The 15,155-nt window shown below is 58.1% G+C and overlaps 1 protein-coding gene across 38 annotated transcripts in view; it reads right to left on the reverse strand.

Moving 5' to 3' along the window:
- The window catches only part of MAD1L1 (mitotic arrest deficient 1 like 1), a 423,997-nt gene that overhangs the window by 274,722 nt on the left and 134,120 nt on the right, over nucleotides 1–15,155 (reverse strand). Inside the window, exon 1 of one of the 38 annotated variants that reach the window (XM_028845493.2) lies at nucleotides 2,758–3,244. The exons of the other annotated variants lie outside the window; for them this stretch is intronic. The gene's annotated coding sequence lies outside the window, so the exon portion shown is untranslated. Of the gene's footprint in view, nucleotides 1–2,757; nucleotides 3,245–15,155 lie in introns of those variants that run through there. 38 annotated transcript variants of the gene reach the window in all.

Raw genomic sequence — 15,155 nt, forward strand, 5'->3', positions numbered from 1 at the left:
CCTCCGTGTGCAGCTCCACCTCCCCACGGCAATCCCACCCTGCCCGGGAGACTCCATGCTGCGGGGTAGGATGGCAAGACCTGTCACCTCCCTCCCTCCCTCCTGGCCAGCAGCCCCAAGGAACTCCTAAGGACAAGCAAATGAGCTCCTAAGGACGAGCCCCTCCCTCCCCACAGGCCCAGTGAGGACAAGATGCCCAGTAGGGAAGAAGCTCAGATTCTCCCTCCTCCTCCCCAAATGCATCCCATCCAAAGGAAGGTGCAGCTCAACAACTCAGCACTGGGTAAAGCATCACTAAAGCACTGGCACGCCCTCGCTCACACCACAGCCACAAAACCAGCGAAGTCCTTATGGCATGGTAATTAGGCGAAGTGCTGCCAGTGACCTTTAATTGGAGGCTCCAGACAGGTCAGTCAGTCAGTGCCAAGGCGCACGACAGAGGCAGCACAGTCGGCTAGGGACGGAGCCACACACGGCCTCTGCCCGTGGGAGAGCCGTAAACGCCGCAGGCAGGGAGACAGAAAGGCTGGCCACAATTGCTTTTCTTTTTTAAAAAATTTTTTAAATTTATTTTTCTTTTTTGAGACAAAGTCTCGCTCTTGTCCCCCAGGCTGGAGTGCAGTGGCAAGATCTCGGTTCACTGCACCCTCCGCTTCCCAGGTTCAAGCGATTCTCCTGCCTCAGCCTCCCGAGTAGCTGGGATTACAGGTGCCCGCCACCACATCCGGTTAAATTTTTTTGTATTTTCAGTAGAGACGGGCTTTCACCATGTTGGCAAGGCTGGTCTCGAACTCCTGACCTCAGGTGATCCACCGGCCTCGGCCTCCCAAAGTGCTGGGATAACAGGCATGAGCCACCGGGCCCGGCACAATTGCTCTTACCTTCTGTGACTGAAAGCAAGGGTGGCAGAGAAATCACATGCCAGGAAGACAGGGGAGATGTGGCCAGGAATCCTGAGAGTTACAAGTTGAGTTCAGGAAAAAGTTTTAAGACAAGAAAAAGCAATATGACTTTGAGGAGAGCAGGGAGGAGGTGCTGGTCATGCATGGAGAAACCAGGCTTCAAACCTCACGGAAGCTCTTCTCTGTAAAAAACGTACCCACATGGCTGCTGGTGGCAGGGGAAGAGCGTTGTGACCAAGGGGAGGCAAGAGAAACTTTTAGGGTGATGGCTGAATCATGGCTGTGGTGGGGGACACTCGGTGCATCTGTCAACACCCACAGAGCCACACACCTCAAAGGGAATTTTACTACCAATAAACAATTAGGAAATGGACCGGGTGCAGTGGCTCTCACCTGCAACCCCAGCACTGTGGGAGGCCGAGGTGGGCAGATCACTTGAGGTCAGGAGTTCGAGACCAGCCTAACCAACATGGCAAAACCCCGTCTCTACTAAAAATACAAAAATTAGCCAGGCGTGGTGGCGCATGCCTGTAATCCCAGCTACTCGGGAGGCTGAGGCAGGAGAATCGCTTGAACCCGGGAAGCAGAGGTCGCAGTGAGCCGAGATGGCGCCACTGCACTCCAGCCTGGGCAACAGTGTGACATTCTGTCTCAACAATAATCATCATCATCAGGAAACGGAGACGCCCACATGGAAGACAACTGTTGAAAGCAGCTTCCATACCACAGTCTGCACAGCTCCCCTGACCCGGGCCCGGCAGGGAACCGTGGTGCTCGGAAGAGACAGGATCCTCTTTGTTGTAGAAGGAATGACGTCCCACGGCCTGGAGCAGGGAGTGGGGAGCTGAAAGAAAGTTGGCGCCAACTGCATGTTTAGAGAGATCCTGCCTGTCCACAGAGAACAGCTTCACTGAACACTGTAGGTGCCCCTTAGATCCAAGACAGCACGGCGCTGGCAGCTAAAGGGAAAACCACAGCAGTGTGTGGGGAGAGGAATGAGAATCCAACATCCAGTGCCTGTGAGAAGATCGAGTGAAACTCAGCAAAGCTGCCACTTCCCCTTTCACAGCTAACTGGACCCGTTTCCCAGCAGATCGAGGCTTGAGGCTCCAGGAGAGTTAGAGAAGAAGACTGGGACTTGGACCGCACTGATTTCTCCCTTTAAAAGCCCACACACAAAGCACCCGCACAGGCTGAGTGGAAATACAGGGGCCCGCATGCATGGCTATGGAACAGCGGATGAGGCCGGGCAGCAAAGCAATCTCGGATCACACATCACACCTCCTCACACGCCTGCCTGAAATCTGCTCATGGGCCTGTTGCTGCTGGAACACAATCCAGGCCCCCATCACACGCCACGCAATCTGGTTATCAGCACGGCAGTCTCCTGCTACCCTGGTTCCCTATGTCGGAGCCAGCCCTCCAACCTTCTACCCCACACTGAGCCACCTATTCCCACCACAGCCCCCGCCCCGTCCCGTCCCGCCCTGCCGTGGCAGTCTGAGCTCCACTGAACCGAAGAGAGGTCCCCCCTCGCCTCCAGGGAGCACCACCCCAGCCTCAGGTGCCTCCATGACAGCTCTGGAGCGGCCGCCGCTGCACGTGCACACCCATCTCCCCGCGAGGGCTGGGAGAACAGGACAGTGGCACAGCCTGGGGCACTCCCAGCACTCGGCAGTAGCCAAGAGCGAGACGCAGCAAGTGGACGGGTGGAGGGAGTGCCGTCTATCACACTCCAGGCGGCCCTTCAGCCTGAAGGAAGGACACTGACAGAGCCGGGGCCATCTCTCAAGTACAACCTAGATATCCTCAACACCATTCCCTGGGTGCCCCAAAGCATACACCAGATTCTCACCTGCAGTGAAGCCAAGTCCAGGGTCCACAGAAGAGTTGTTAAGGTTCACAGGGCTGACGGTCACCCTCTGTCACCAACCCGCATGCCTCCCACACGAGCTGCCAGGCCCATGGTGGGGGCTGTGCCTGCAGAAGGCCTCCAACCCACACATGCAGGTGCCTCACCCAGTGGCTGCCATGTGCTAGGCAGGGCAGCGAGAGAGCCAGGATAGGCTATTCATTCTGCCCCACTCCATGACGGCCTGAAGGTCACCAAGTTCAGGTCAAAGCACGCAGGGATGGGTGTGCTTCAACAAGGAGAGCGGCTCACATGGCCGACTCGGGCCCTGCTGTGCAGCTTCCTTGAGACCACGCAAATGGGCAAGGAGAAGGCAGTCATGGGGACACAGCTCTCTTGGCCAGTCTCAGGCACAGTGGAGGCCAGAGCCAAGGTGATATCGTTTGGCTGCGTTCCCACAGAAATCTCAACTGGAATTGCATCTCCCAGCATTCCTACACGTTGTGGGAGGGACCCGGGGGGGTAACTGAATCACGGGGGCCCGTCTTTCCCGTGCTATTCTCGTGACAGTGAGTAAGTCTCACGAGATCGGATGGGTTTATCCAGGGTTTCCACTTTTGCTGCTTCTTCATTTTCTCTTGCTACCACCATGTAAGAAGAGCCTTTTGCCTCCCACCATGATTCGGAGCCCTCCACAGCCATGAGGAACCGTAAGTTCAATTAAACCTTTTTGTATTCCCAGTTTCAGGTACGTATCAGCAGCACGAAAACAGACCAATACACAGGGAAAGCAAATGAGCCCCAATACCCGTCCCTGGAGCCCACCCCACACGCCCACCCCATCATGTGCATCGTGTTTAATCACACGGCCAACGCCTGTCCCCAGGGCCCACCCCACACGCCCACCCCATCACGTGCATCGTGTTTAATCACACGGCCAACGCCTGTCCCCAGTGCCCACCGCACACGCCCACCCCATCACGTGCATCATGTTTAATCACACGTCCAACGCCTGTCCACCAGGGCCCACCCCACACGCCCACCCCATCACGTGCATCGTGTTTAATCACACTTCCAAGTGCACGCCTCCTAAAGGAATGGGCTTCCAAAACAAGGTGTTCGATAATCACGCTGTTCTGATATCCACCTCGAAGGCCAGCCTTCAGGCCAGGCTCGCACATGCCTGCCATGAGATCAGAGCGGGCTGAGGGGCCGCTTTCCCCAGACCCTTCGCGCTGCAGAAGGAGCCCTGGCCAGGCCCAACGGCCACTCCCAAGGGACCGGGAACACCAACCCTAGTGATGGTGGTTTGCTACCAGCTGTGCGACGAAAGCTTTGGGGACACATGGACAAGGAAGAGTGACAGGAAACGGGCAGGTTCCCTTGTCAGGAATGGCACAGCCGTGTTTAACTTCACTAGGAAGAAGTCATTCACTGCCAAGGACTCCTCTCCAAACACATCCAAACCAGGGGCCTGGAAAGCTGGCACCAAGCAGGCACCATCCTGGGGTTCTCAGGTGGAGGTGAGGGAGGAGCAGGCCAGGAGAAGACAAAGCAGGTCCACAGAGTCACGGGTGCTCGGGGAAGGGCCGGCTCCACTGCCAGGTGAATCTGGTTCTGCGGTCGCTTGCTTGGGGAACTCAGGCAAGCATCCTGAACACTTTAAAACTTCCCAATGATCCTTACCTCAGGGGTTTTTAAAGTAAACTTTGATTTTGATTTTGGAATGACTAGGTGTACAGAAAAGTTGTCAAGACAGTACAGCAAGTTCCCAGGAACCCAGCCTCCCACTGCAAGCACTGGAACGGTGTCACCAACGGACCTGGGATGCTGCCTGGACAGCACCAGTGTGCCTCTAAGTGTCCTTGTTCCTTCCCAGGGTTGGGTCTGGGTGCCATTAGTTGCCATGCCTCCTGAGGCTCCTCTCATTTGTCAGCCTTTCCTTATTTCTCATGGACTTGACAGTTCTGAGCAGGACTGGCCCAGGCAGGCCCCCAGGAGGGTTGGGTGTGTGTCGTGGCTGGACTGGGGCTACAGGTGGGGAAGGAACCACAGATGCAGCGTCTCCATCATCCCTTGGAGCCTGGGCACCACTGCACTCCAGCCTGGGCAACAGAGCGAGACTCCGCATCAAAAAAAAAAAAAAAAAGTATTCAGAGGGAGGACAGTACACAGCCAAAAAGTTATGTTTTAAAAGAATATGTAACATGGAAAATGTTCACCAAAGATTAAACAAAACAGGATGACTCAGCAAATAGTGCATACACTATTTTCTCCTAAAACCCTGTTAGAAAAACACATTCCATGTATATAAAAACGCCAGGAAGGATCTTGGCCAACAGTCACAGCAGCTTTCCCTGGCAGAGGGACGACGGGAAACCTTTCTTCTCAGCTTTGCTGTCTCTTCCACATGGTCGAGTGTTCTCAATCAAAGTGGGTTGCTTTTGTAATCAGACTCAGAAAGGAATTCAAATAAAATGCTGACATCCCCTTCGCTCTCCTCCTCCTTCCTTCCAGGTGTGGGAACACAGCTCACAGAATGTGGGGAAAGCAGATACGCTGAACCTGGAAGAGGAATTGGCCCCCAAGACAGCTCCATCTCATCCGCCCCATGAGACACAGTGGCACTGGCTGGGCCACGCACGGGAGCCCGCAGCTGTGCTCCATCAGCCAGAGGAGCACGGAACGCAGAACCCAGGAACGCAGACAAAGCCACTGTGGGGCACGGGGCAGCAGCCAAGGAGAGGCTCCGTCAGCTAAAAAGGCTCAGGTGACGATGTCAGGTCAGCAGTCGGAACCCCCAGAAGCTGTTCCCGAACCCAGGACAGCAAGGCAGGGAGAGGACAGGACCCACAGAGCCATAGCGTGCACACAGAGCTCTCAGGCCACGCGGGCACAGATGGTCGTCTGTGCAGCTCACAAGGCCAAGGAAAGCAGAGGCCAGGGAGGACAGCGCCGGGGATGGGGGAGCCCACTGGGAGCACACACCCAGCCATGAGCAAACACACAGTCCTTGCTGAGCTGCTGGAGACAGGTGGCCGCAATGCCAGCCACAAGGAGCAGCCCTCCCAGGAGGCTGAGCAGGGATCCACCCGCGGTCAAAGTGGAGGAGTGTGTCCCTGAAGGGCTCCCAGCGGCCAGCACTCCCTCTGGATGCAGAATCCACAGCTCTCACATCGGGAATGGGACCCTCACTCACCCACACTCTCAACAGAGGACGCCTGAGCACCCTTGTGTGTTGGAACCTATTCACAACACTTCTGAGGAGGTGCTGCCCTTCAAGTGACAAGAGGGACGAGAAATAAGACACAAAACCAAAGTCTATAATGTGCTCGACGGGGAAAAGTGACACAAGACAGCGAGACAGGGAATAGACAGTCTGTTTCACAGGTGGGCAGGGAAGGCCCACGAGGAGGTAACAGTTGTGAAAGACAGGAAGGAAAGTTAGGAAGGCTGCTGCTATCCAGACAGGGTGCCAGAAAGAGGACCGGCCAGTGCAAAGGCCCTGGGGCAGGAGCGGGGCTGGCAGGTGACAAGGCACTGGAGCCAAAGCAGTGCTGGCAGGTGAGAAGGCCCCGGGGCAGGAGCAGGGCTGGCAGGTGCAAAGGCCCTGGGGCAGGAGCGGGGCTGGCAGGTGAGAAGGCCCCAGGGCAGGAGCGGGGCTGGCAGGTGCAAAGGCCCTGGGGCAGGAGCAGGGCTGGCAGGTGAGAAGGCCCCAGGACAGGAGCAGGGCTGGCAGGTGAGAAGGCCCTGGGGCAGGAGCGGGGCTGGCAGGTGAGAAGGCCCTGGGGCAGGAGCGGGGCTGGCAGGTGACAAGGCACTGGAGCCAAAGCAGTGCTGGCAGGTGAGAAGGCCCTGGGGCAGGAGCGGGGCTGGCAGGTGAGAAGGCCCTGGGGCAGGAGCGGGGCTGGCAGGTGACAAGGCACTGGAGCCAAAGCAGTGCTGGCAGGTGAGAAGGCCCTGGGGCAGGAGCGGGGCTGGCAGGTGAGAAGGCCCTGGGGCAGGAGCGGGGCTGGCAGGTGAGAAGGCCCTGGGGCAGGAGCGGGGCTGACAGGTGAGAAGGCCCTGGGGCAGGAGCGGGGCTGGCAGGTGAGAAGGCCCTGGGGCAGGAGCGGGGCTGGCAGGTGAGAAGGCCCTGGGGCAGGAGCGGGGCTGGCAGGTGAGAAGGCCCTGGGGCAGGAGCGGGGCTGGCAGGTGAGAAGGCCCTGGGGCAGGAGCGGGGCTGGCAGGTGCGAAGGCCCTGGGGCAGGAGCGGGGCTGGCAGGTGAGAAGGCCCTGGGGCAGGAGCGGGGCTGGCAGGTGCGAAGGCCCTGGGGCAGGAGCGGGGCTGGCAGGTGAGAAGGCCCTGGGGCAGGAGCGGGGCTGGCAGGTGCGAAGGCCCTCGGGCAGGAGTGGGGCTGGCAGGTGCGAAGGCCCTGGGGCAGAAGTGGGGCTGGCAGGTGAGAAGGCCCTGGGGCAGGAGCGGGGCTGGCAGGTGAGAAGGCCCCAGGACAGGAGCGGGGCTGACAGGTGAGAAGGCTCTGGGGCAGGAGCGGGGCTGACAGGTGAGAAGGCCCTGGGGCAGGAGCGGGGCTGGCAAGTGAGAAGGCCCCAGGACAGGAGCGGGGCTGGCAGGTGAGAAGGCCCCAGGACAGGAGCAGGGCTGACAGGTGAGAAGGCTCTGGGGCAGGAGCGGGGCTGACAGGTGAGAAGGCTCTGGGGCAGGAGCACAGCTCACAGATGCAAAGCAGCAAGGGGTGAGGACTCCGACAACGAAACCACATGACCCATCCACACAGAGACCAAACATGGCAAAGGTGACCCAGGGCGATGGGAACTGGGGGGGAGTCTCCAGGAACAGGAAGGCGGGCAGGGGGCAGGAGGGACTCTGGGCTGATTACACTGTTTCCTGACCTGGTGCTGGTGATGGTGTGTTCACAGATAATTTGTGCAGGTCTCTACATATACTACATACACTGCACTTCAGTAAAACGTGAAGAAAATGAAGTGTTTCAAACTGAAAAATCATTAAATAGTAAAAAAATATATATATTTTTATATATATATATATGTTTTTTTGAGGCGGAGTCTCACTCTGTTGCCCAGAGTGGAGTGCAATGGTGCAATCTCGGCTCACTGCAAGCTCCACCAAGCTCCACCTCCCAGGTTCAAGCCATTCTCCAGCCTCAGCCTCCCAAGCAGCTGGGACTACAGGTGTCCACCACCGCGCCCGGCCCTTTTTTTTTTTTTTTTTTTTTTTGTATTTTTAGTAGAGACAGGGTTTCACTGTGTTAGCCAGGATGGTCTCGGTCTCCTGACCTCGTGATCCACCCACCTCAGCCTCCCAAAATGCTGGGATTACAGGCTTGAGCCATGGTGCCTGGCCTGCAAAAAATATTTTAAAATAAAATGTTTTTGGAAAGATTTAAAAAAAAAAAAAGGCCAAGCACACACCCCTTTTTCCACACACCCTTCACTTCAAATAGCAGAAGAGATACAAAGCAGCCTGAGTGGGTCAGTGCGGCTCCCAGGCTGCAAACAGAGGTAGACAGTGCTGCAGCCGCGGTCGCTGTTAAAGAGAAGGGCAGCGTAACCAGAGGGGAGATATAGGCGAGTGCTGTGGCCATCGCTAAACAGAAAATGCACGGAGGCGAGGCGGGCAGCAGCAATGCTGGCCAGGGTGAGGCGACGCTTCCTCCCTGAGCTGCTGTCATCACCTGCCTGCTGCGAGAGGGGTACAGGGACACGCAAGTGCACAAGGCTCAGCCGGCGGGGCCAACGCAGGGAAGCCGTGAGGACAGCAGTGCAAGGACGAGAGGGACAGCCGCGGGTGCAGGCCAGACGCCCCAGCGTTCTCTAAGGGGAAGGGCAGAGCGCATCCACGCACACGTGCCAGCAGCCCCAGGGTGGGTGGGGGTGCCTGAAGGAGAGAGGCGAGGCATCTCCCTCGGCGGAGCTTTGCTACTGTGGAAGGAAGGAGGAGAGAGCAGGTCTGTGAGGAGACATGGCAGGAGAGACGGGGTCCCTCGTGAGGGCCTCAGGTTCGTTAGAATCTGGCTCCCCCAAGCCTGATCAGGACTCAGTAAAGGAACGACAGCTTGCAGCCCACAAACAGGAGAAAGCAAGGGCCAGTGGCCAAGACAGCCTGTGGCTAAGGCCATCGGAGCACACGACGCCATACAGGCTGTGCTCAGGAGAAAGGTGAATTCCAGATGAGGACAGGGAGGGTCCTGAGGGACCAGCCTCCAGGACACTTCCCAGCCACAAGGTCGTCCTCGTTGCCCACAAGGGCTCCCAGGAGGAAAGGGCCCTGTGCTCCCAGGGAGAAGGCACACAAACACCCAGTCCTCCGGCGCAGAGCTGTGGCGCTGACCCTCTGTGTCAGCACACACCTGGGTGCGGGAGGGCTCACGCCTGCAATCCGGCTCTGGGCACACACAATCCTGCCAAACCTCAACATGGACTCGGCTTTCACTCTCAAAAGCCGAGTCTCTTCCTACGCTGCTTTTCCACAGTTTTGCATTTGTTAGCTGCCTGCATGGGACCAGGGGACCCTTCTATTTTAGTCTGTATGTGCAGTGGGCAGGGCAGGGTGGGCACTGAATAGCTCTCCAAGGGGCATCTGAATTGAAGACGTCGAGGACAGCTTTCGCCGCTACAGTGAGACCCTGCAGCTCCTTGGCAGAGGAGCTGACTGAGGCCAGACTCAGCGCAGAGAACCTTCCTACACGTGTCTCAGGCACACTCGTCACCTCAGGCCCCTTCACGAGGCCCAACCACAGATACAAGAGGGCGGACAGGCTGCAGCTGCCCCACCACCATCACCCCAGCCAGCAGAGGCTGGGGGCCCAGACCCACGGCACAGCCCGACAGGCCCAGCAGAGGCTGGGGGCCCAGACTCACGGCACAGCCCAACAGGCTCAGCAGAGGCTGGGGGCCCAGACCCACGGCACAACCCAACAGCAGAGGATGCTGCCAGTAACCCCGGCCAGCAGCTCTGCCTCTGCCCCTCCAGGTTGCCATCCACAGGCGGGCGCCCTCCAGGACTGCCGGGAATGACACCGCACCCAGGGACCCTGCCGGGCACAGAAAGCAGGCAATGGATCACAGTCGACATGGTTATGATAAATGCACCACAAGTGTCCCCCATGCCAGCTGCAAGGTGGGAGATGTGGAAGGGGAAAGGGGGCAGCCTCCAGGCTCCCGGCTCCACCACACTCCAGCCCACCTCAAGGCACCCAGGCATGCGCTCACCCCACTAGGCTCTGCCACGCCCCACCCCACAGCGCCCAAGCACGCACTCACCCCACTCAGGCCTCAACTTCCTTGTTTCCGGGACACACGAGAGGAGATGACCACTAAGGCCTCCTCAGCCGAGACAAAGTGGACGGGACTCAAAATCACCCCAAAGTCCAAAGCAGCACAATGCAGGAGGCGAGGATGCGCGGTCAGAGCCGGGGCACCTGGGGAGGGGGTCTCACTCTGCCCGGGCCCCAGACAGGCGGCTGCTCCAATTCATCTCAGCCCACACCACTGAGAAAGCAGTGGGGCCACCTTCCTCACAGAGAATGCCGCGGAACCCAAGCAGGGAGCCAGGCAGTGAATGAGAAAGGGCTCCTCACACCTAAAGAAGCTGTGAGGGTGAGAACCCAGGCAGCAGGGGACGCACACACCCACAGCCACGGCCAACTATCCATGGACACCAGGCCTCTGGAGGTGCAGCAGGGCACGCCCCTGGCACAGGGTATGAGGCGAGAGACACACAGCAGTGGCAGGGGCTGCCCAGACCAGAGGGGCAGCGCCCAGTGGGGAAGGGAGACAATGAGGCTTTGAGGCTGCAGGAGGCGTCTGGGACCCCTGCAAGCAGCGCCCACATCGAGGCTCAGCACATTCTGAGGCTCATGCCTGGGCGGCGTCCCTCAGCAAGGGGTGAGGGCCGGGCAAGCAGGAGGGGTGCAGCTGCATAGGCTTCTGCGCTCAGGCCTCCCACACCAACGGGGAGGGCACGCTCAGCAGGGCAGTGTCGCACTGGATCAAAGTAAGACGGAACCAAGAGGAAGCTTCACCTCCAGCAGGAGGAAGGCAGCGGAACCACTCACGCGGCAGCCCCAAGCCACAAAGCTCTGTCTTCTCGGGGCACAGAGGGCAGACCAGTGAGGACTGCCTGTGACTTCAGACTCTGAAGACACACTCAGAATCACCTTGCTTTGGAGGACTCAAAATGATCTTGAGTCTTTGAGGCCCCAGGACTGGGGCTGACTGCACAGCACCGACCTCTGTCAAAGCCCTGTGGTGCCAGGGCGTCAGTCACACACCAGGCCTCCGCGCAGAAGGCGCACGGCAAACATCCTCTGTCCATAGATGAGGCCTGCGCAGCACATGGCCACAGTGGCCCAGGTGCTTAGTCCAGACAGGAAGAGATCTCGGGCCCTAAACCTGTGACAATCAGACACAAGGTGGGCAGGAGTCCCTCCTACTCACCGCAGAGACTCAAACGCCAGGGTCCCTCTGCCCTGCTGCCTGGGGTGGGTCCCACGGAACCATGCCGTACCCGGCAGCAGTCACCCAAGCCATTGTGTGCATGGTCTTGCCTGGCTGACAAGTCAGGAAGGCTACGCTAAGGACAGCCTCCCTCAAACAAATGGGCAGGGGGCACAGCGCTGCAGACATGTCCATCCAGCACAGCCCTGGTCACGGAGGACACAGGACAAGCAAGCGTCACCTGCTGCCACTGCTCCAGGAGGCCCATGGGAGCGCGCTACCACATCCGGTGGCCGCCCAGCACGAGTCAGAGGTGATGAGAAGATCTGCATGCCACAGGGCTCACACCACACGCCAAGCATCATGCACCAAGGCCTGGTGTAGGCCCAGAAGTAGGCCCAAGATGTAGGCCCAAGGGGAAACGGAGAAACAGAAGGAAAGCCCCCGGAGGGCCACATAAAGGGGTCAGGAAAGATGCTACTCACACTGGACCTCGAAGGCTGAGCTGGAATTTGCTAAGCCAAGAAGGCAGTCATGGCAGTTCTTAAAGAGGAAACAACAGAAAGGTGCCGGAATGTCTGGGGATGGAGGGCACCCTGGCATGATCATGGAGGCCTCCTGACACGATGGGTGGCAAGGGTGACAGAAACACAAGTGACCCCAGTGCACATGGCTGAGGAGGGTGGACTTCACTGAGGCTGCCGGGAGCCCTCGTGTGCCTGAGCGCGGCAGCAGCACGGCCAGCAGCACAGCCCCGGGAGCCCTCGTGCTCCTGAGCGCAGCGGCAGCATGGCCAGCAGCACAGCCTCGAATGGTCCGGGAAGGAGCATCCCCCGAGGCCCGGGTGTTACGTGCAGCAGCCACAGCCTGTCTCACTTGGACCCACAGCCCCGCCTGCCCTGTGCACTCCGGCGCCCGCCCACAGCTGAGGGTGCGGGCCAGGGGCTCGCTCTGCTCCTCAACCGGAGCCATCTCCCGCAGCCCTGACCGCCTTGGCTTCGTTAGCATTCAACCGCAATTTATTCCTCTCTCTCTGCCTTCTTTTGTGCAACAGAGATAAGTAACGTTTCTAATCTGTGCTATCTCCCAGCTGCAAATGTTCAAGCACTTTTTTCTTTTTATTTAAAAAAATGAAATCTCATTTTAGATTTGCAAAAGAGACAGCTAGCAATCTTTACTGTACTAACAACCCGCCACCCAGAGGCCAGGCGGGAGCGCGGACGGAAGTGAGCGCATCAGGCTGGGAAACAGCCGAGTCTCAGAAGCCGGCGCTGGGAGATTCATTCCTCTTCTCTTCAAAAAACCCATTAGACGTGGTTCAGAAGAGGTACTCCTACCCGAGACCCGGGAAGCACCTGGGCTGTGGCTTCCTGTGAACAGTCCTCAGGCGTGAGCTCTCAACCCTGCAGGGAGGAGCCTCTGGTAGGCCATCCTGGCCATGAAACTATCCCCAGTGGGACTGGTTGCTGACTGTGAGGAGTCACCTGCCACCAGCCCAGCCCTCAATGCCCCAGGCACGGCTCAGAAGAACCAGCACCAACACTCCTGGTGTCACCTGGGCTAACCTGGCACATGGATTTTCAAACTCTTCTCACAGCTCAAGCCAAGGGGCTGGCTGTGAACTCCTTACAGGTAGAGGTCATTCCTTACACCTCGCCCCCGGCCACACAAAGCCCAAAACCATCTCAACTGACAAACTGACATGGGTGTTTAATAACTACCTGTTGATGGATTAGGACACAGGAGAGAAGCAAATCCCAGGCAACCTTCGCAGTTTTAGAGACAGGTACACGCTAGTTTACGACGGCCAGTGCAGACAGCTGCAAGTACTTTCTGCTCCAGACCAGCAGGGAAAATGAGGAGGAAAAGGTCTCAAAGCCCAGCCTGTTTCTGAGCAGAGATAGGAATCCCAGCTGACTAGATCTCCGCGTTCTCCTTTACTCTTCAAACTCTATGAGAGAAAGCATGGCCTTTTGGCCTTGAGCCTTTTGACAGAAAGTAAGAAGCATGCCACAGCCAGACGCTTCTGAGCGCGAAGCACCTGTTTCCTGGAGGGGGTGCCGTACTCCAGACATTACAAGGCTGAGGCCTTGCTCTGTGGCACTGCCACTTCACTTCTGCTTTGCCATACCCGCCTGCCCGCCCAGCATGTCGGCCTTGTCCTGGCAGGCCAAGCCCTGAGCAGGCCCTGCACCACCTGCAGCCTTCCTGATGCCTGAGAGCAGAGATGCTGTCCGTGTCCTGGGCCCTGGCTGCAGACCAGAAGGCGTCCTTGGAAACAGCTGCACCAGGCCAGCACACAGCAAGCAGGGAGAGCGGGAGCCACGTCCACCCGAGCCCCAGGTCCTGGCCGCAAATCATCACTTCATCTTGGCAGCTCATTCTGTTTTTATGATCCATTCTAAATAATTAAGCTGGCCCTGAAGGGGGTGGGAGGGTGGGAGGGGAACAGCTCGCTGCCCACAGCCAAGTCCCAGCAACTGGAGGGACGGCTCCCGCACAACTCCTGTCGGGATGGGCGCAGGGGCCTCCAGCGCTCCCCACCTCCGCTCTGCAGACACGCCTGACAACTTGATGTTGGTGTTAAAGTCGTATCATTTATGTAACAGTGCAGTTATTAACGAAGCCTCATTTGCACGTGTCAGGGGAAGAGAAAAATCACCTAATTAACCACTTTCCCCATCAGCAAAAGGACGGGGGGAGTGCTGCCAATTTGTTTTCAACGGCTTTCTTCCTACCCTCAGAAACTTGCTCCCCTTTAACAGGAAAAGATTTATAATCCTTTGTCACGAGGGACTGGAAAAACCCTAGTTTCCGCTGGGGGAACATTAACAGACCAAAGAGGGTGTGGGCTTTTGTGCTACGGGGTCTGCCCAAGGGGAAGGGCCACAGCCACTATGCCTGGCACGAGACTGGGACTCCACTCCTAAAGGGCCTCCATCCAGGAGGCTGTGCACCTGGACCCTGAGAGCCAGTAAGGATCAAACACTTTTCTTCCCTCAACTTACCAAAGTGAGCAACCTCTACACTGCTACCCACCAGGCTACCAGCTCTGTGCTCACCAAAGTGAACAGCTTCTATGCTGCTCACCCACTAGGCTGTCGGCTCTGTGCACAGAGGGCCACAGCTGTCTCAGTCACCATCACAGCTCAAGCTGGCCCACGCCTGACACATGCTAGATAAACACATACCTGGCAGGAGAAGGAGGGGTGTGGTCCAGTGCACACGGGGGGGTCTCTGCAGCTGGGAAGACCCTGACTGGAGGCCTGAGTCTGCCAGGGGTGGGAGTGGGCAGATCACACAGCCTCACTGACCCTGGACCCTCCTGTCTGACTCAGGACTGAGAGTCTCCCCAGCAGAAGAGGCTGAGAGCACAGGGTAATGTGAAAACACAGGATCGGTCCTGGTACCAGTCACAGGGCAGACTCTCAACAGATGCCAAGTCCTGCCACTGCACCCGCCATTATCACCAACACTGTCACTGTCACCACCACCACCACCACAACCACCACTACCACCACCACCATTACCACCATAACCACCACCACCACCATCACAACCACCATCACCATCACCACCACCACCACTACCACCAGCACCATCACCACCACCACCACTACCACCAGCACCACAACCACCACCACCACCATCACCACCACCACTACCACCACCACCATCACCACCACCACCACCATCACAACCACCACCATCACCACCGCCACCAGCACTCTCACCATGTCTCCCTCACCACCGCCACCATCACCATCACCACCACCGTCACTATCACAACCGTCACCAGCACTCTCACCACGTCCCCATCATCACCACTGTCACCATCACGGTCACCACCACCCTCGCACCATCATGGCCACTGTCACCGTCTCCACCATCACCAGCACTCTCAGGACCACTCTCCACACCATCCTCAGCATGCGACGCAT

Source organism: Macaca mulatta, chromosome 3 (genome assembly GCF_049350105.2).
Source record: "Macaca mulatta isolate MMU2019108-1 chromosome 3, T2T-MMU8v2.0, whole genome shotgun sequence".
Classification (NCBI taxonomy): domain Eukaryota; kingdom Metazoa; phylum Chordata; class Mammalia; order Primates; family Cercopithecidae; genus Macaca; species Macaca mulatta.